Below are 21,210 nucleotides of genomic sequence, written 5' to 3'. Positions count from 1 at the left end.
TTGTGATGCGTCAAAAAGTGAGGACCACCATATTAGTAAAGGGCTCAAGCTAGCATGAAGAATGAATTGCATGAATCATAAAGGAAAGCACATATTGAGTTCTACCCGAACTGAAATAAGTTGGCACTGCCTTGATGGTGTGGCACACCACCATTTGGGCATGTCGGTCCTTCGCATTGTCGTGGACAACTTGCCATTGGCATGTGCACCACTCATCCACCAACGCCTCCCAACAATCCGTCTTATTCGCACACCATCTCGGGGACACCTATTAGTTAGTAAAGAGAAAGTTGAGTGCTACCCCTACGAATCAAATCAAGGAAACTAAGTACAAGCCCTTAAGAATAGGTAATTACCTTCATGTACCGCTCCTTCCTCAAAAACTTTCCGCGGCATGACGACGTGTCCTTCTTAATACTATGCGATGCATAGTAGTCTCGAAAGCCTGCACCCAAGCATCGGGGCGTAAGTTCCATAAGAGGCACTTGCACCCGGTAACGATAACCTTGGCCGCCACCTCCTCGTATCCCTCCTCACACTTGTAGAAGGTCTGCAATCAAATGAGACAACATGTATTAGTACGATAACAAGCTATATTGTTAATTTTAGATTGTGTAAATGGAGAAATTACCCAAAAGCTATTGATCACCATATTAGCCCTCGTGTGGCACAAGACACCATCGGTCATCTCCTCCGGCTGGGCCTGGGTAGCCTTGTAGTGCTCCCAACTAAATCCTAGTTGAGGAACCTCACCCTCACCGGGCAATGTGACAAACCCTGGGAAATTTCGCCGGCAAAGCACACCAAGGAGAGTATTCATCTTGCGGACTCCACGGGGGTGCTCCCAGCCCCTGCAGTATGACAAGGTCAACACATTAGATATTTGAAGAAACGTGAAGTCAAAATGTAGAAAAATAGTAAATGCACTTACTTCCCCCATCAGGACTAATCACCGGCCTTTGCTCGGGGTCACCAGTACGAATGGGAGACGTGTACCGGAGGAGTCCGGAAGGGTCCCTCTAGCCCCTAGGACTTTCATGGGTTGTAAGGGGCGTCCAAGCCTTGTTGGGCGAGCCCCCAAGGGCCCAAGTAGTTGGGAGGGAAGAGTCCCTAAAGGGGAAGGCACCTTGATACATCTCAAACGTATCTATAATTTTTGATGGTTTCATGCTGTTATCTTGTCATCTTTGGATATTTTATGTACCTTTTATATCTTTTTGGGACTAACTTATTAATTCAGTGCTAAGTGCCAGTTCCTGTTGTTTCTGTGTTTTTGGATCTTTTCAGATCTGATTTTGGAACGGAGTCCAAATGGAATAAAATCCCCGAAATAAATTTTTCCCGAACGGAAGAAGATCAGGGGGCTTGAGGGCCAAGCCAGGAGGGCTACAGGGGGCCCACAAGCCCCCTATCTGCCACCAGGGGGCGGCGGATGGCAAACTTGTGGCCTCCCTCGCGCCCCCCTGACCTAGTTCCTTTGCCTATATATTCCCTAAAATACAGAAAAAAAACAAGGGATCCACAAAAATACTTTTCCGCCGCCGCAAGCTTTCGTTTCCGCGAGATCTCATCTGGAGACCCTTCCCGGTGCCCTGCCGGAGGCGACTTTGGAGTTGGAGGGCTTCTACATCAACATCATCGCCCCTCCAATGACTCGTGAGTAGTTCACTTCAGACCTACGGGTCCGTAGTTAGTAGCTAGATGGCTTCTTCTCTCTCTTGGATCTTCAATATAAAGTTCTCCATGATCTTCATGGAGATCTATCCGATGTAATCCTCTTTGGCAGTGTGTTTGTCGAGATCCGATGAATTGTGCATTTGTGATCAGATTACCTATGATATATATTCGAGTCTTTGCTGATTTCTTATATGCATGATTTGATATCCTTGTAAGTCTCTCCAAGTCTTCGGTTTTGTTTGGCCAACTAGATCTATGATTCTTGCAATGGGAGAAGTGCTTGGTTTTGGGTTCTTACCATGTGGTGACCTTTCCCAGTGACAGTAGGGGCAGCAAGGCACACATCGTGTAGTTGCCATCAAGGGTAACAAGGTGGGCTTTGTCGTAGATATGAGATTGTCCATCTACATCATGTCATCTTGCTTAAGGCGTTACTTTGTTCTTTTGGACTTAATACACTAGATGCATGCTGGATAGCGGTCGACATGTGGAGTAATAGTAGTAGATGCAGAAAGTATCGGTCTACTTGTTTTGGACGTGATGCCTATAGATATAATCATTGCCATAGATGACGTCACGACTTTTCACGGTTCTATCAATTGCTCGATAGTAATTTGTTCACCCACCGCCTACTTGCTTTCATGAGAGAAGCCACTAGTAAACACTACGACCCCCGGGTCTATTCACACCTATGGTTTCCACTTTCACTTTTACTTTGCTTTGTTACTTTGTTGCTTTCAGTTCTCACTTGGTGAACAATCTATAAGGGATTGACAACCCCTTCATAGCATTGTGAGCAAGCTTTTTGTGTCTGTGCAGGCACTTGAGATACTCCTTCACTGGATCGATACCTTGGTTCTCCAACTGAGGGAAGTACTTACCACCGCTGCGCTACATCACCATTTCTGCTTCGAGGGAACACCAATGCAAGGCTCCAAGGCCACGGGGAAAATCCTTTGCATATTTGCCTAGGAAGTCCCTTAAGGCGTAGCCGTAGCAGAAGGATTCCTCGTGTCGTTGCTGAGGAGTATCAAGACAAGTCAACACTCCTATTTCTTGCGCCGTTGGAAGGTCTTTTGTTGCACTAGCAGAATTATTTCTGGCGCCGTTGCCGGGGAAGGAGAGATCTATCCAAGTAGGTCTCACAAACTCATCTCTTGCATTTACTTTTTTTGCCAGTTGCCTCTCGTTTTCCTCTCCCCCACTTCACATTTTCCGTTTTCATTTGCCTTTCTCCTTTGTCGTTTTATTTTGTCCGTTTCACTCTCTCTTCCTGCTCGTTTGTGTGTGAGATAGTCCATCAATGGCTAGACCCACCACTCCAAACGATACCCCTGAGAATGAAGTTCTCAATTTCAGGCAGAATGAGGAAGAAAATTTAAAGGACGCTTGGTACAGGATTTGCAATGCTCAAAGTAGATCTACTCGTAAGCAATCCACTACCGTCCTCCTTCGCAGTTTCTATGTTGGGATTTCTCCTTGGAATAGGTATATCCTTGATACCATTGTAGGAGGGAATTTTCTGGGGAGCCATACTATTGACTCCTATGGAGCTATCATGAATTTGGTGGGCTCACCCCCGCTCATGGTTAATGGAACTACCTTGACCTTGGAACACGTGATGCAAAGGCTTGACGCTATTGAAAACCAAATTGCCACAGTTGAACTTATTGAGGGTTTGGATAGAAAGATCCACAATCAAATTACTTAGTATGGATCCAAAGTGGGAAATTTTTTGAAAAATTTAAGGGCGAAGGAACTTATAGTTAATGATTCTTCTAGAATTGGCAAACTAGAAGATGTCATAACCAACTTAGGTTCCGCTTTTGCCGCTGTGCAGAATACTCCAAATCTCACTCTCAAAAAGACCGTCAAGTCTGTTCTTGTTCCTAAAGCTAGTGGTGAGTCATCCAATAAAGATGAAGATCTTAAGATGATAAATGATCACACTACTTATGGTTTGAGCACCAAAGATGACTATACGTGATTCCATCACCTTTTGCCTAGCTAAGGGCGTTAAACAAAAGCGCTTGTTGACGAATCTATCATTTTTCTTTATGTTTTGTGTTTTCCACACTTTCATAATTCTGTTATGATTGTGTTATTTGTGTTTCTTTTTGCGTTTGTGCCAAGCAAAACCGTTATGATTAGTCTCGGGGATTATCGTTTGGTCATGCTCGAAAACACAGAAACTTTCTTCTCACGAAAATAATTTTCATTTTTTTTATTTAAGATATTTTGAGTTGATTATTTTTTATGCTGATTTCTACGCAAATTCTTCAGACTGTCGTAATCTTTCAGAATTTCTGAAGTACCAGAAGTATACGAAATATACAGATTGCTACAGACTGGTCTGCTGTTAACAGATTCTGTTTTTGTTGTGTTGGTTGCTTATTTTGATGAAACTATGGATAGTATCGGGGGGTATTAGCCATGTAAGATTGGAAATACAGTGACCCAACATCAGCATAAGTAGAATTTAAGTTTTCTACAGTACCTAAGGAAGTGGTGGTTTGCTTTCTCATACTAATGTTATCACGAGTTTCTGTTTAAGTTTCGTGTTGTGAAGTTTTCAAGTTTTGGGTGAAGTTCTTATGGACAAAGAGATAAAGAGTGGCAAGAGCTCAAGCTTGGGGATGCCCAAGGCACCCCAAGAGATTCAAGGATGCCATAAAAGCCTAAGCTTGAGGATGCCCCGGGAAGGCATCCCCTCTCTCGTCTTCAATCCATCGGTAACGTTACTTGGGGCTATATTTTTATTCACCACATGTTATGTGTCTTTGCTTGGAGCGTCTTGTATCGTAGGAGTCTTTTATTTTTGTTGTCTTACAATCATCCTTGCTGCATGCTACTGCAACAAAAGATCCCTGGCACCGACGCCAGAAATACTTCTGATGTCAGCTGTGCTTCCCTTGCAACGGCGCCAAGAATAGTCGTGTCGACGGCACCAGGAATCCTTCAGCTGCGGCTACGCCTTAAGGGACTTCCTAGGAAAGTATGAAAAGGATTCCCCCATGGCCTTGGAGCCTTGCATTGGTGTTCCCTCGAAGCGGAAAGAGTGATGTACCACAGCGGTGGTAAGTATTTCCCTCAGTTTGAGAACCAAGCTATCAATCCGGTGGAGGAGTATCACAAGATCCTGCACAAACACAAAAGCTTGCTCCCAACGCTATGAAGGGGTTGTCAATCCCTTATAGATTGTTTGCCAAGTGAGAACTGAAAGCAACAAAGTAACAAAGCAAAGTAAAAGCGGAGGTGTAAACGATGGATGTGAATAGACCCGGGGGCCGTAGTGTTTACTAGTGGCTTCTCTCATGAAAGCAAGTAGACGGTGGGTGTAGAAATTACTGTCGAGCAATTGATAGAACCGCGCAAAGTCGTGACGATATCTTTGCAATGATTATATCTATAGGCATCACGTCCAAAACAAGTAGACCGATACTTTCTGCATCTACTACTATTACTCCACACGTCGACCGCTATCCAGCATGCATCTAGTGTATTAAGTCCATAAGAACAGAGTAACGCCTTAAGCAAGATGACATGATGTAGAGGGATAATCTCAAACCAATGATAAAAACCCCATCTTTTTACCCTTGATGGAAACTACTTGATGTGTGCCTTGCTGCCCCTACTGTCACCGGGAAAGGTCACCACATGGTAGAACCCAAAACCAAGCACTTCTTCCATTGCAAGAATCATAGATCTAGTTGGCCAAACAAAACCCAAGACTCGGAGAGACTTACAAGGATATCAAATCATGCATATAAGAAATCCGCAAAGACTCAAATATATATCATAGATAATCTGATAGATCTCCAAGAAGATCATGGAGAACTTTCTATTGAAGATCCAAGAGAGAGAAGAAGCCATCTAGCTACTAACTACGGACCCGTAGGTCTGAAGTGAACTACTCACGAGTCATTGGAGGGGCGATGATGATGATGATGAAGAAGCCCTCCAACTCCAAAGTCCCCTCCGGCAGGGCGCCGGGAAGGGTCTCCAGATGAGATCTCGCGGAAACGGAAGCTTGCGGCGGCGGAAAAGTATTTTCGAGGCTCCCCTGAATTTTTGCTGAATATTTGGGAATATATAGGCCAAGGATCTAGGTCAGGGGGCGGCCAGGGAGGCCACAAGCCCTGACACCGCCGCCTCCCCTGGTGGCGGAGTGGGGGCTTGTGGGCTCTCTGGAGCCCACCTGGCTTGGCCCAAAGGCCCCTGATCTTCTTCCGTTCGGGAAAAAATCATTTTGGGGTTTTTATCCCGTTTGGACTCCATTCCAAAATCAGATCTGAAAAGAATCAAAAACACAGAAAAAACAGGAACTCGCACTTGGCACTGAATTAATAAGTTAGTCCCAAAAAAGATATAAAAGGTACATAAAACATCCAAAGAAGACAAGAAAACAGCGTGAAACCATCAAAAATTATAGATACGTTTGAGACGTATCAAGCATCCCCAAGCTTAACTCCTCCTCGTCCTCGAGTAGGGAAGTGATAAAGAATGAATTTTTGATGCTTTCATGCTACCTAGAATAGGCATCCTTTGTAATTCCTCTTATGTGACGTGAATGTTCAGATCCATTAGATTCAAAACAATAGTTTGCTATTGACGTGGAAACAATAATAATTCAAGCAAACTAGCAAGGTAATCATGAAATTTCAAAATAACAAGGCCAAAAGAAAGTTATCCCTACAAAAGCATATAGTCTGGCTATGCTCTATCATCATTGCACAACGAACTTAAATCATGCACCACCCCGGTATTGGCCAAGTAATTATTTTACACCTTTACTTTCTCAAACCTTTTCAACTCTCACGCAATACATGAGCGTGAGCCATGGTTATAGCACTATAGATGGTGTGGAGTGTGGTGGAGGTTGCAAGACAAAAAGGAGAACATAGTCACATTAACTAGGCATATCAATGAGCTGTGGAGATGCTCATCAATAGATATCAATGTGAATGAGTAGGGATTGCCATACAAATTATGCACTAGAGCTAAGAGTATGTGAAAGCTATTAAAGAAAACTAGTGGGTGTGCATCCAACTTGCTTGCTCACGAAGACCCAAGGCAATTTTGAGGAAGCCTATCGTTGGAATATACAAGCCAAGTTATATAATGAAAATTTCCCACTAGCTATATGGTGGTGACAAAACGAGAGACTGTCAATCATGAAGATCATGGTGCTTAATATGCACAAGTGTGGAAAAAGTGGTAGCATTGTCCCTTCTCTCTTTTTCTCTCATTTTTTTATTTTTTTGGTGTGCTCTTTGGCCTATTTTTTTTGGTGGGCTTCTTTGGCCTCTTTTATTTCCTCACATGGGACAATGATCCATTAATGATGATCATCACACTTTCAACTCAAAACTTATAGCAACTATGACTCTATATGGAATGCCTTCGGTAGTGTACCGTGGCAATGATCTAGCATGGCATAGACATCAATGGAAACATCATGCTAGCTATCTTACAATCATGCAATGGCAATGTAGACGTGGTGGCACATGTCATGGTGGTAGTTGCATGGCAATATATCTCGGAATGACTTTGAAAAAGCCATAGAAGGTAGGTATGGTGGCTGTTTTGAGGGAGGCTAATGGTAGGTTTTGTGCACCGGCGAAAGTTGCACGGAACTAAGAAGATAGTGATGGTGGAAGGTGAAAGTGCATATAAACCATGGACTCAACATTAGTCATGAAGAACTCATATACTTGTTGCAAAAATTTTATTAGTAATCGAAACAAAGCATTCAACGCATACTCCTAGGGGAAGGGTTGGTAGGTATGAACCATCGCGCGATCCCGACCGCCACGCAAAGGATGACAATCAATATACTAATCATGCTCAGATTTCATCACATAGCGGTTCACCATACGTGCATGCTACGGGAATCGCTAACTTCAACACAAGTATTTCTAGATCCACAACACCTTACAAGCATGACTTCAATATTAGCATAACCACAACTCAAAACTAATTGAGATGAATCAAACTTCTCTAACTATTCAATGCACATGAAGGTGGAAGTTTTTGTATCCCTTTGGATAACAACCCCTTTTGAGACTACTTTCAAAGCATAGATCAACTACCAAGCCACGCACCGTTGTGCTCTAAAATGTATAAGTGAAGCACATAGAGCAAAAGTACCTAGCTCAAAAGATATAAGTGAAGCACATGTGAGCTGAGTTGTCTACCAAAAGATATAAGTGAAGCTCGACAAAATCACAGTGAGTGCATGTCTCTCTCTCTAGGTGTGCAGCAAGGATGATTGTGACACAACAAAAAAAGACTCCTATGATACAATACGCTCCAAGCAAAAACACATAACATGTGGTGAATAAAATATAGCCCCAAGTAACATTACCGATGGATTGAAGACGAGAGAGGGGATGCCTTCCCGGGGCATCCCCAAGCTTAGGCTTTTACGTCATCCTTGAATCTCTTGGGGTGCATTGGGCATCCCCAAGCTTGAGCTCTTGGCACTCTTTATCTCTTTGTCCATAAGTACTTCACCCAAAACTTGAAAACTTCACAACACGAAACTTAAACAGAAACTCGTGATAACATTAGTACAAGAAAGCAAACCACCACTTCCTTAGGTACTGTACAAAACTTAAATTCTACTTATGCTGATGTTGGGTTACTGTATTTTCAATCTTCCATGGCTAATACCCCCCGATACTATCCATAGTTTCATCAAAATAAGCAACCAACACAACAAAAACAGAATCTATTAATAGCAAACCAGTTTGTAGCAATCTGTACATTTCGTATACCTATGGTACTTCAAAACTTCTGAAAAATTACGACAGGCTGAAAAATTTGCGTAGAAATCAGAAGAAAAAAGAATCAACTCAAAAGCTTTTACAGAAAAAAAAATGAAAATTCTTTTCGTGAGCAGAAAGTTTCTGTCTTTTCCAGCATGACCAAACGATCATCCCCAAGACTAATCATAACGGTTTTTCTTGGCACAAACGCAAAAAGAAACACAAAAAACACAATAATAACGGAATTATGAAAGTGTGGAAAACACAAAATAGAAATAAAAAGGATAGATTCATTGGTTGCCTCCCAACAAGCGCTTTTGTTTAACGCCCTTAGCTAGGCAAAAAGTGATGGAATCACGTATAGTCATCTTTGCTGCCCAAACCATAGGTAGTGTGATCATTTATCATCTTAAGATTTTAATCTTTATTAGATGACTCACCACTAGCTTTAGGAACAAAAACACGCTTGACGGTCTTTTTGAGAGTAAGATTTGGAGTATTTTGCACAACGGCAAAAGCGGAACCCAAGTTGGTTATGACATCTTCTAATTTGCCAATTCTAGAAGAATCATTAACTATAAGTTCCTTCTCCTTTAAATTTTTCAAAAAGTTTCCCACTTTGGATCTGTACTGAGTAATTTGATTGTGGATCTTTCTACCCAAACCCTCAATAAGTTCAACTGTGGATCTTTCTATTCAACTGTCTGAAACGTATCTATAATTTTTGATGGTTTCACGCTGTTATCTTGTCTTCTTTGGATGTTTTATGTACCTTTTATATCTTTTTGGGACTAACTTATTAATTCAGTGCCAAGTGGCAGTTCGTGTTTTTTCTGTGTTTTTGGCTCTTTTCAGATCTGATTTTGGAACGGAGTCCAAACGGAATAAAATCCCCGAAATAAATTTTTCCCGAACGGAAGAAGATCAGGGGGCTTGAGGGCCAAGCCAGGAGGGCTACACGGGGCCCACACGCCCCCTATCCGCCACCAGGGGGGCCGCGGATGGTAGGCTTGTGGCCTCCCTGGCGCCCCCCCCCCCCCCTGACCTAGATCCTTCGCCTATATATTCTCTAAAATACAGAAAAAATCAAGGGATCCACAAAAATACTTTTCCGCCGCCGCAAGCTTCCGTTTCCGTGAGATCTCATCTGGAGACCCTTCCCGGTGCCCTGGCGGAGGGGACTTTGGAGTTGGAGGGCTTCTACATCAACATCATCGCCCCTCCAATGACTCGTGAGTAGTTCACTTCAGACCTACGGGTCCGTAGTTAGTAGCTAGATGGCTTCTTCTCTCTCTTGGATCTTCAATACAAAGTTCTCCATGATCTTCATGGAGATCTATCCGATGTAATCCTCTTTGGCGGTGTGTTTGTCGAGATCCAATGAATTGTGGATTTGTGATCAGATTATCTATGATATATAATTGAGTCTTTCTTGATTTCTTATATGCATGATTTGATATCCTTGTAAGTCTCTTCGAGTCTTGGGTTTTGTTTGGCCAACTAGATCTATTATTCTTGCAATGGGAAAAGTGCTTGGTTTTGGGTTCTTACCGTGTGGTGACCTTTCCAAGTGACAGTAGGGGCAGCAAGGCACACATCGTGTAGTTGCCATCAAGGGTAACAAGGTGGGATTTGTCGTAGATATGAGATTGTCCATCTACAACATGTCATCTTGCTTAAGGCGTTACTCTGTTCTTTTGGACTTAATAGACTAGATGCATGCTAGATAGCGGTCGACGTGTGGAGTAATAGTAGTAGATGCAGAAAGTATCGGTCTACTTGTTTTGGGCGTGATTCCTATAGATATAATCATTGCCATAGATGACGTCACGACTTTGCGCGGTTCTATCAATTGCTCGATAGTAATTTGTTCACCCACCGTCTACTTGGTTTCATGAGAGAAGCCACTAGTAAACACTACGGCCCCCGGGTCTATTCACACCTATCGTTTCCACTTTTGCTTTTACTTTGCTTTGTTACTTTGTTGCTTTCAGTTCTCACTTGGCGAACAATCAATAAGGGATTGACAACCCTTTCATAGCGTTGGGAGCAAGCTTTTTGTGTTTGTGCAGGCACTTGAGATACTCCTTCACTGGATCGATACCTTGGTTCTCAAATTGAGGGAAATACTTACCACCGCTGCGCTACATCACCCTTTCCGCTTCGAGGGAACACCAACGCAAGGCTCCAAGGCCACGGGAAAATCATTTGCATATTTGCCTAGGAAGTCCCTTAAGGCGTAGCCGTAGAGAAGGATTCCTGGTGCCGTTGCTGAGGAGTATCAAGACAAGTCAACACTCCTATTTCTGGCACCGTTGGAAGGTCTTTTGTTGCTGTAGCACACCTCCTAGGTGCCTTGGGGAGGAAGGAAAGCTCCCTAGGCCCACTCCCCTTCCCTGGAGGAGGGGCTAGGGCTGCGACCCAGCCCTCCCCCTTGCCTCCTATATATGGTGGGGGATAGGGAGGGGCTGAACACACCAACTCCCACGCCCCGGGGGCAGCCCTACCTATCCCATAACTCTGTTTTCTCCTCAGATCGGTTTCGGCAGCACTTGGCGAAGCCCTCCTGGCACTGCTCCACCATCATGTCCACCATGCCTTCATGCTCGTTGAGATCCCATCTACTTCTCCTTCCTCTCTTGCTGGATCAAGAAGGAGGAGAAGTCATCGAGCCGTACGTGTGCTGAACAAGGAGGTGTCGTTCGTTCAGTGCTAGATCGGGATGATCGTGATGAGATCGCGGGACGGGCTGCGATTTGGATCGCGAAGATGTTCCACTACATCAACCGCGTTATATACGCTTCCGCTTAGCAATCTACAAGGGTATGTGGATCCAATCTCTCCTCTCGTAGATGGTCCTCTCCATGGATAGATGGTATGTGCACGTAGGAATTTTTTTGTTTCCCATGCGACGTTCCTCAACAGTGGCATCATGATCTAGGTTCATGCGTAGATGATATCTCGAGTAGAACACAAAATAGTTTGTGGGCGTTGATGTTCAATTTGATGCCCTCCTTAGTCTTTTCTTGATTCGGCGGTATTGTTGGATTGAAGCGGCTCGGACCAACATTACTCGTACGCTTACAAGAGACCGGTTTCATCGACTAATATGCAACCTGTTGCATAAAGATGACTGGTGGGTGTATGTTTCTTCAACTTTAGTTGAATCGTATTTGACCGAGGCGGTACTTGGAGAAGGTTAAATAGCAATTTACATATCACCGTTGTGGCTTTGCGTATTAAAGATGCGATCATACTAGATACCCATAGCAGCCACGTAAAATTTGCAACAACAAATTAGAGGACGTCTAACTTGTTTTTGCAAGGTATGCATGTGTTGTGATATGGCCAAGGACATGATATGATATATTGGATGTATGAGATGATCATGTTGTAATAGTTAAATATCGACTTGCACCTAGATGCTACGGCAACCGGCAGGAGCCATAGGGTTGTCTTTAAATTATTTTGCACTTGCAAACGCTCTTGCTTTATCGCTAGGTAGTAGCTTTAGTAGTAACAACATGGTTAGCGCGACAACCTCGATGGCAGCACAATGATGGAGATCATGGTGTGACGCCGGTGACGATGGAGATTGTCGGTGTTCTGGAAATGGGGGTACCCAGACCTGCCTGCCTATGGCCCAGGGCTGGCCCACTTCATCAACCAGACAAAATCAGGCATGACACCACTCAAGGCAAGTCCCTCGCGAGGAAGAACAACATCAAGACCTTTGGAGGGCTCCCTCAGGACCATTCCGGAACGACATACACTCCGAGGTAAGGCCCGGCCTCAGGAGTCGAGGATGACGGAGAGGAAGGACACGGAAGCAGCAGACTGCCGGAAGGTGCAGTTTCCCCTTTAGTGCAAAGGGAGCAAGGACGTACGCGGGTTCCCAAGGCATCTTCCAAAGGTTTCCATTCCGGTGCAACAAGGCCTCAACCGCCCGCCAGTAGGACGAACATCACCCATGGGCCCGCTCCTGCAGCCCTAGCAGCTGCTTTGCAGGCGAAGACCACCTTTGGGCAGGGGAGCATTTTCCCCTGTCCCCCTTTAAAATTGGCCGTTGTGGGATTCCTTCCCGCCAAAAACGATAAGGGAAGAGGACCAGGGCCGCCGCTATATATAGGAGATATGGTACTTCGTAGCAGGGGGAGATCGATTTCATTCTCTCACTCCCACCATCCAAAGGTCATCGAGCCTCCGGAGGCACTCGAACAATGTACTAGTTCATCTACCTCCCTCCACGAGAGGCAATCCACCAAAGCAGGAGTAGGGTATTATGCTTCACAGCGGCCCGAACCTGGGTAAACTGTTGTGCCCTCCATCTTCCTCACCGTCGAGTGAGCTCTTTGCTGTTCTCAGCGAGTAGCGAGCTAGGTGAGGCGAGTTCTCGAGAAACCTTCGTACATGCCCGTGATTTTGAATCTTCAGGAGCCTTACTGGTCGCAATGCCACTCGGCTACCCAGGTGCCACCAACAACACCCAGGGTGTTAGGGCTTTGCCCCATGAGGAACGGCTTTGGTAATGGGTCGCGCCTCACGGCAGCAGGAAAATGTGTGGGACTGGGACCTACAGACATAGAGTGTCGAAAGGGTCTCCATCTCGTCCCACCAACAAAGCAATAGCAAAGAGCTGCGGGAGGAACCAGCGCTAACCCATGAGCTAAGTACACTGCAACCCCGACAAAAGCCGTGTGGCTTCGCGTCAAGCTAACAATAAATTAAAAACGCACGTACTAACAAAGGGATGCAGGGCCTAAGTACTCAGATGCGGCGAGGAACGAGGCCATCGACCAAGAGTGCAACGGCACGAGCGGCGCCTGGGGAGGATGGGACCTCCTGAGGGCCCGAACCGCCGCTCCCCATGAGCAACGGTTGGGTCAGCGACGGGCCCTAAGCTTCGAAGTCAAGCCGTAATGACCACCAACGAGCGGACCATCAATTCAAGAGCAAAAGGAAAAGGAGAATGACAAAGGTAGCATGCAAAAGACTAACGCCCGACAGGGCAGAGTTCATGGGCCAGCATTACAGGAGCAGATAAACAGGAGCCAGGAGATGCCTTGGGGGAGGGGTCCCCGACACCAACCTTGGCGCTGGCGGGCTCGGCGTCAAAGCCCTCCTCCTCGCTGGAGACGATGCCCGGATGTACCGCTCCACCAGGGCATCCACGCGTGGGCGCACTTCGTCCCGGAGAGAACGCCAGAGCTCGGCAGGCACCGGCTCCACAACGTGCAGGAGGTCAAGCTGCGGGACTAGGCGTCGCAGGTTGGAAAAGACGAGCGTCAAGGCAAGGCCCAGAAGCTCGCGCGCTTCGGACGTGCTGTCCTCTTCCACGCGGGAGACGTCGGCCTCCAGCGCCTCCAAACCTTCTCGAAGAAGGCGAGGCCGCCCCCATCGCTTCTCACATTCGGCGGCGCCGGGGCGTCTCCCACGAACCGGCGCGTCGCGCATGCCGCCCGGCCGGCGATTGATGACCCACAAGTATAGGGGATCAATCATAGTCCTTCCGATAAGTAAGAGTGGCGAACCCAACGAGGAGCAGAAGGATTTGACAAGTGGTTTTCAGCAAGGAAAAATCTGCAGGCACTGAAATTCTCAGTAACAAGTAGTTGTGTGGTGAGATGATTCGTAGCAAGAAACAAGTAACAAAAGTAGCAACGGTGCAGCAAAGTGTCCCAATCCCTTTTTTAGCAAGGTACAAGCCTGGACAAAGTCTTATAGGAGGAAAAACGCTCCCGAGGACACACGGGAATTTGTGTCATGCTAGTTTTCATCATGTTCATATGATTCGCGTTCGTTACTTTGATAGTTTGATATGTGGGTGGACCGGCGCTTGGGTACTGCCCTTACTTGGAAAAGCATCCCACTTATGATTAACCCCTCCCGCAAGCATCCGCAACTACGAAAGAAGAATTAAGACAAAGTCTAACCATAGCATTAAACTAGTGGATCCAAATCAGCCCCTTACGAAGCAACGCATAAAGTAGGGTTTAAGCTTGTGTCACTCTAGCAACCCATCATCTACTGACTACTTCCCAATTCCTTCCTCTAGGCCCAAATAATGGTGAAGTGTTATGTAGTCGACGTTCACATAACACCACTAGAGGAAAAACAACATACAACACATCAAAATATCGAACGAGTACCAAATTCACATGACTACTATTAGCATGACTTATCCCATGTACTCAGGAACAAAAGTAACTACTCACAAAGCATAATCATGTTCATGACCAGAGAGGTAATGAGTAGCATCAAGGATCTGAACATAAACTCTTCCACCAAATAATCCAACTAGCATCAACTACAAGGAGTAATTAACACTACTAGCAACCTTACAAGTACCAATCGGAGTCGTGAGACAAAGATTGGTTACAAGTGATGAACTAGGGTTTGGAGATGAGATGGCGCTGATGAAGATGTTGATGGTGATGATTCCCCTCCGATGAGAGGAGTGTTGGTGATGACGATGGCGACGATTTCCCCCTCCGTGAGGGAAGTTTCCCCGGCAGGATCGTCCTGCCGGAGCTCTAGATTGGTTCTGCTCAAGTTCCGCCTCGTGGCGGCGGCGAAACCTCCGAAAAGCTCCCTCCTGATTTTTTTCCGGATGAAACCCTTCATATAGTAAAAGATGAGCGCTAGAGGGGCAACAGGGGGCCCACAAGCCCCCTAGGCCCGGCCAGGGGGGTAGGCCGGTCCTGGCAGGCTTGTGACCTCCAGGTGGCGCCCCTCAGGTACTTCTTTCGCCCAGTATTTTTTATATATTCCCAAAAAATTCCACGTTGATTTTCACAGATTTTGGAGTTGCGCGGAATAGGCATCTCAAACTTGCTCCTTTTTCAGGCCAGAATTCCAGCTGCCGGCATTCTCCCTCTTCATGTAAACCTTGCAAAATAAGAGAGAAAAGGCATAAGTATTGTACCTCGAAGTGTAATAACAGCCCAAAAAGTAATAATTATCAACATGAAAGCATGATGCAAAATGGACGTATCAGCGATGCGCTTGAACTGTTTGGCGTGTTGGGACGCCATCATCCGGGCGTACGCCGCCTCGTCCTGGGCGGCCAAAATGGCATCGCTCGCCTCCTGGACCTGTTGTTGTAGTGACTCCAGCTCCGCCTTGGCCTCTGCCTCGCCATGGCAGGCGGCCTGGAGGGCGGCCTCAGTGATCTCGAGGTGGGCCAGCAGCCCCTCCACCTCCTCCTGAAGCTCACCAAGCTTGGGTTTCTTGGAGGAGGGAACGCTGGAGAAGAGAGGAAATCAACCACCAAGCAGCGGACGGGATAACCAGGAAAAGAGGCGCAAGCGAGAGACTTACTCATCGACCCAGCGATGACGGACGTGTGGAGGCCGCGAGGGCCCTCCGCTGCTGCTCCTGGGGGTGGACGGAGGCACGAACGGAGCCGCGCGCTTCCCTTTGCCAGATTCACCTCCCGGAGACGCCATGTAGGACAGGGAAACGAAGAGGAGAGGAGGTTTTCTTGATGGAGCGAAAGGAAGCCGATAGGAAGCTCGAGATTGTAGTGCCTCCCCCTTGACGGGGGCGGGCAGATTTATAGGCGAACCACGACCACCAACCGTCGTGGGAGAGCGAGCGTCCCACACCCCATGAGGGTCGCGAGGTAGGCCAACGGGAGCATCGCCGCCCACATCGCTTCACTTGTCCACCGAGCGGTCACGTCCGCGAGGGCCGTTGGGTGTGGTCAGGCCGCACCGATGCCATTCAATGAGAACACCGATGGTCTGTGTGGTTCTTGGATATCATGCCATCGTGACCTGGCGCACCCCGGACGCCTCGTGCAGCGAGAGCGTCACCGCATGGGGATTGGATACGTGTGCCGCCTGGCCCGCACGCATTTAGGGCCCGCGACGCCTCGGGTCACCCTCATGGCTTCGCTCGGAAGACAACCCGAGCACGCCGTGGGCCCCGGAGGTACTGTCGGCGTTTTGGGAATGGGGGTACCCAGACCTACCTGTCTGTGGTCTAGGGCTGGCCCACTTCATCAACCAGACAAAATCGGGCATTACACCACTCAAGGCAAGGCCCTCGCGAGGGGCCAAGCCTCGTGAGGAAGAACAACATCAAGACCTGTTGAGGGCTCCCTCAGGACCCCTCCGGAGCGGCGGACACTCCAAGGCGAGGCCCAGCCTCACAAGTCCAGGATGATGTAGAGGAAGGACAGGCGAGCAGCAGACCGCAGGAGGGTGCAGTTTCCCCTTTAGTGCAATGGGAGCAAGGACGTACGCGGGTTCCCAAGGCTTCTTCCAAAGGTTTCCATTCCGGTGCAACAAGGCCTCCACTGCCCGCCAGCAGGACGAACGTCACCCATGGGCCCGCTCATGCAGCGCTAGCAGCTGCTTTGCAGGAGAAGACCACCTTTGGGCAGGGGGATCATGTTCCAGTGTCCCCCTTTAAAATTGGTCGATGTGGGATCCCTTCCTGCCAAAAACGATAAGGGAAGAGGACCAGGGACGCCGCTGTATATAGGAGATATGGTACTTTGTAGCAGGGCGAGATCCATTTTCATTCGCTCACTCCTACCACTCAAAGGCCACCGAGCCTCCGGAGGCACTCGAACATTGTACTAGTTCATCTACGTCCCTCCACGAGAGGCAATCCACCAAAGCAGGGGTAGGGTATTACGCTTCACAGCGGCCTGAACCTGGGTAAACTATCGTGCCCTCTGTCTTCCTCACTGTCGAGTGAGTTCTTTGTCGTTCTCAGCGAGTAGCGAGCTAGGTGAGGCGAGTTCTCGAGAAACCTTCGTACACGCCCCTGAGTTCAAATCTTTAGGGTTTTGCGGAGCACGAAATGCGACACGGATCATACCGCTGCTTTTGTGATGGAGATCAACAATCACAAGTTCATGGCCATATCATGTCACTTATGATTTGCATGTGATGTTAATCCTTTTATGCACCTTATTTTGCTTAGGACGATGGTAGCATTATAAGGTGATCCCTCACTTAAATTTCAAGATGGAATTGTGTTCTCCCCGACTGTGCACCGTTGCGACAGTTCGTTGTTTCGAGACACCACGTGATGATCGGGTGTGATAAACTCTACGTTCACATACAAAGGGTGCAAAACAGTTGCACACGCGGAACACTCGCGTTAAACTTGACGAGCCTAGCATGTACAGACATGGCCTCGGAACACAAGAGATAGAAAGGTCGAGCATGAATCATATAATGGATATGATCAACATGGAGATGTTCACCATTGAAGCTAAACTCAACTCACGTGATGATCGGACTTGAGTTAGTGAATTTGGATCATGTGACACTCGAATGACTAGAAGGATGTAAATTTGAGTGGGAGTTCTTAAGTAATATGATTAATTGAACTCATTATCATGAACATAGTCAAAATGACTTTACAAAGTATGATATAGCTTGCGCTGTAGCTCTACTTTTTTTGATATGTTCCTAGAGAAAACTTAGTTGAAAGATGATAGTAGCAATTATGTGGACTAGGTCCATAAACTGAGGATTGTTCTCATTGCTTCATAAAAGGCTTATTCCTTAATGCACCACTCGGTGTGCTAAACCCCGAGCGTCGTTTGTAGATGTTGCGAACATCTGGCATAAATGTTTTTGATGATTACATGATAATTGAGTGCGTAATGCTTAAACGGTTTAGAATTGAGGCACCAAAGATGTTTCGAACATCACGGGACATAAGAGATGTTCCAAAATATGGAATTGGGATTTCAGGCTCGTGCCCATGTTGAGAGGTATAAGACCTCCAACAAGATTCTTTGCCTACAAAGTAAGGGAGAAAATCTCAATCATTGAGCATGTGCTCAGATTGCTGGGTACTACAATCACTTGAATCGAGTGGGACTTGATCTTCCAGATAAGATAGTGATTGACATAGTTCTCCAAAGTCACTTCCACCGAGCTACAGAGCTTTGTGATGAACTATCACATATCAGGGATAGAGATGATGATCCTTGAGCTATTCACGATGTTTGACACCCCGAAGGTAGAAATCAAGTAGGAGCATCAAGTGTTGATGGCTAGTACAACCACTAGTTTCGAGAAGCGTAAGGGTTCAAAGGGATACTTCATGAAATGGCAAACGAGTTGCCACTCATGTAAAGAAACCCAAGGTTGAACCTAGACCCGAGACTAAGTGCTTCTATTATGAGGGGAACAGTCACTGAAGCGAAACTACCCTAGTTACTTGGTAGATGAGAAGGTTGGCAAAGTCGACACAAGTATATTGGATATACATGATATTAATGTGTACTTTACTAGTACTCCTAGTAGCACCGGGGTATTAGATACCGGTTCGGTTGCTAAGTGTTAGTAGCTCGAAATAAAAGCTACGGAATAAGCGGAGACTAGCTAAAGGCGAGGTGACGATGTGTGTTGGAAGTGTTTCCAAGGATGATGTGATCACCATTGCACGCTCCCTCTACTTTCGAGAATAGTATTGAACCTAATTATTGTTTGGTGTTTGCGTTGAGCATGAACATGATTGGACTGTGTTTATTGCAATACAGTTATTCATTTAAAGAGAAGAAATGTTATTCTGTTTACTTGAATAATACCTTCAATGGTCATGCACTTAATATGATGGTTTATTGAATCTTGATCGTAGTATTACACATGTTCATAATATTTGATGCCAAAAGATACAAAGTAGTAATGATAATACCACGTAATTGTGGCACTGCCACTTGAGTAATATTGGTGTAAAATGCATGACGAAGCTCCATACTGATGGATCTTTGGACTCACTCATTTTTGAATCGTTTGAGACATGCGAACCATACCTATGGGTATAAACGCATGAAGAAATATCATGCAGATGGATCGTTTGGAATCACTTGATTTTGAATCACTTGAGACATGCAAATCATGCCACATGGGCAAGATGACCAAAGGCCTCGTTTTCCATTAAGATGGAAGAGGAAAGTGACTTATTCGAAATAATACATTTTGATGTATCCAGTCCAATGAGTGCTGAGGCATGCGGTGGATATCGTTAAGTTCTTACTTCACAGATAATTTGAGTAGATACTCATATATTTACTTGATGAAACACAACTCTGAATTATTGAAAGGTTCAAGTAATTTCAGAGTGAAGTTGAAGATCATCGTGACAAGAGGATGAAATGTCTACAATATGATCGTAGAGATGAATATATGAGTTGCGAGTTTGGTACACATTTATGACAATGTGGAAATTGTTTCACAACTAATGCCACCTGGAACACCATAGTGTGATGGTGTGTCCGAACATCGTGGTTGCACCCTATTAAGATATGGTGCATACTATGATGTCTCTTATCGAATTACCACTATTGTTTTGGGGTTATGCATTGGAGACAACAACTTTCACTTTAAATAGGGCACCACATAGTTTCGTTGAGATGACACCGTATGAACTATGGATTGGAGAAACCTAAGCTGTTGTTTCTTAAAATTTTGGGCTTATGATGCTTATGTCCAAAGGCTTCAGCCTGATAAGATCGAACCCAAAGCGGATAAATGCATCTTCATAGGATACCCAAAATAGTTGGGTATACCTCCTATCTTAGATCCGAAAGCAAAGTGTTTGTTTCAGAAAACGAGTCCTTTCTCGAGAAAGAGTTTCTCTCAAAAGAATTGAGTGGGAGGATGGTGGAACTTGATAAGGTTGTTGAACCAACACTTCAACCAGAGAGTAGAAGGGCGCAGGAAGTTGTTCCTGTGGCGCCTACAGTAGTTGAAGTGGAAGCTAATGATGGTGATCATGAAGCTTCGAACCAAGTTACTACCAAATCTCATAGGTTGACAAGGATATGCGCTGCTCCAGAGTGGCACGGTAATCCTGTCTTGGAGGTCATGTTGCTGGACAACAATGAACATACGAGCTATGGAGAAGCGATGGTGGGGCTAGATTCCAACAAATGGCTGGAGGCCATGAAATCCGAGAGAGGATCCATGTATGAAAACAAAGTGTGGACTTTGAAGAACTACTTGATGGTCACGAGACTATTCAGTACAGATGGATCTTTAAAAGGAAGACAGGTGATGATGGTGAATGTTACCATTTAAGAAAGCTCGACTTATTGCAAAGAGGTTTCCGACAAGTTCAAGGAGTTAACTACGATGGGACTTTCTCACTCGTAGCGATGCTAAAAGTCTGTTGGAATTATGTTAGCAGTTGCTGCATTTTTCAATTATGAAATCTTGCAGATAGATGTTAGAACATTGTTTCCTCGACGGTTTCTTTGAGGAAAGGTTGTATGTGATACAACCGGAAGGTTTTGTCGATGCTAAGGATGCTAACAAGTATGCAAGCTCCAGCGATCCTTCTAAGAACTGGAGTAAGCATCTTGGACTTGGATTATGCGCTTTGATAAGATGATCAAAGCTTTTGGATTTATACAAAGTTTATGAGAAACTTGTATTTCTAAGGAAGTGAGTAGGACCACTGTAGAATTTCTGATGGGTATATGTGGTTGACATATTGTTGATAGGAAATGATGTAGAATTTCTGCAAAGCATATAGGGTTGTTTGAAAAAGTGTTTTTCAAAGGAAAACCTCGATTGAGCTACTTGAACATTGAGCATCAAGATCTATAGAGATAGATCAAGTTGCTTGATAAAACTTTCAATGAAATGCATGCCTTGACAAGTTTTTGAAGGAGTTCAAAATAGATCGGCAAAGAAGGAGTTATTAGCTGTGTTGCAAGGTGTTAATTTGAGTAAGACTCAAAGCCTGACCACGGAAGAAGAAATAGAAATGACGAAGGTCATCCCCT

This window comes from Hordeum vulgare, chromosome 2H (genome assembly GCF_904849725.1).
Source record: "Hordeum vulgare subsp. vulgare chromosome 2H, MorexV3_pseudomolecules_assembly, whole genome shotgun sequence".
Lineage (NCBI taxonomy): Eukaryota > Viridiplantae > Streptophyta > Magnoliopsida > Poales > Poaceae > Hordeum > Hordeum vulgare.
This window is presented reverse-complemented; position numbering follows the sequence as displayed.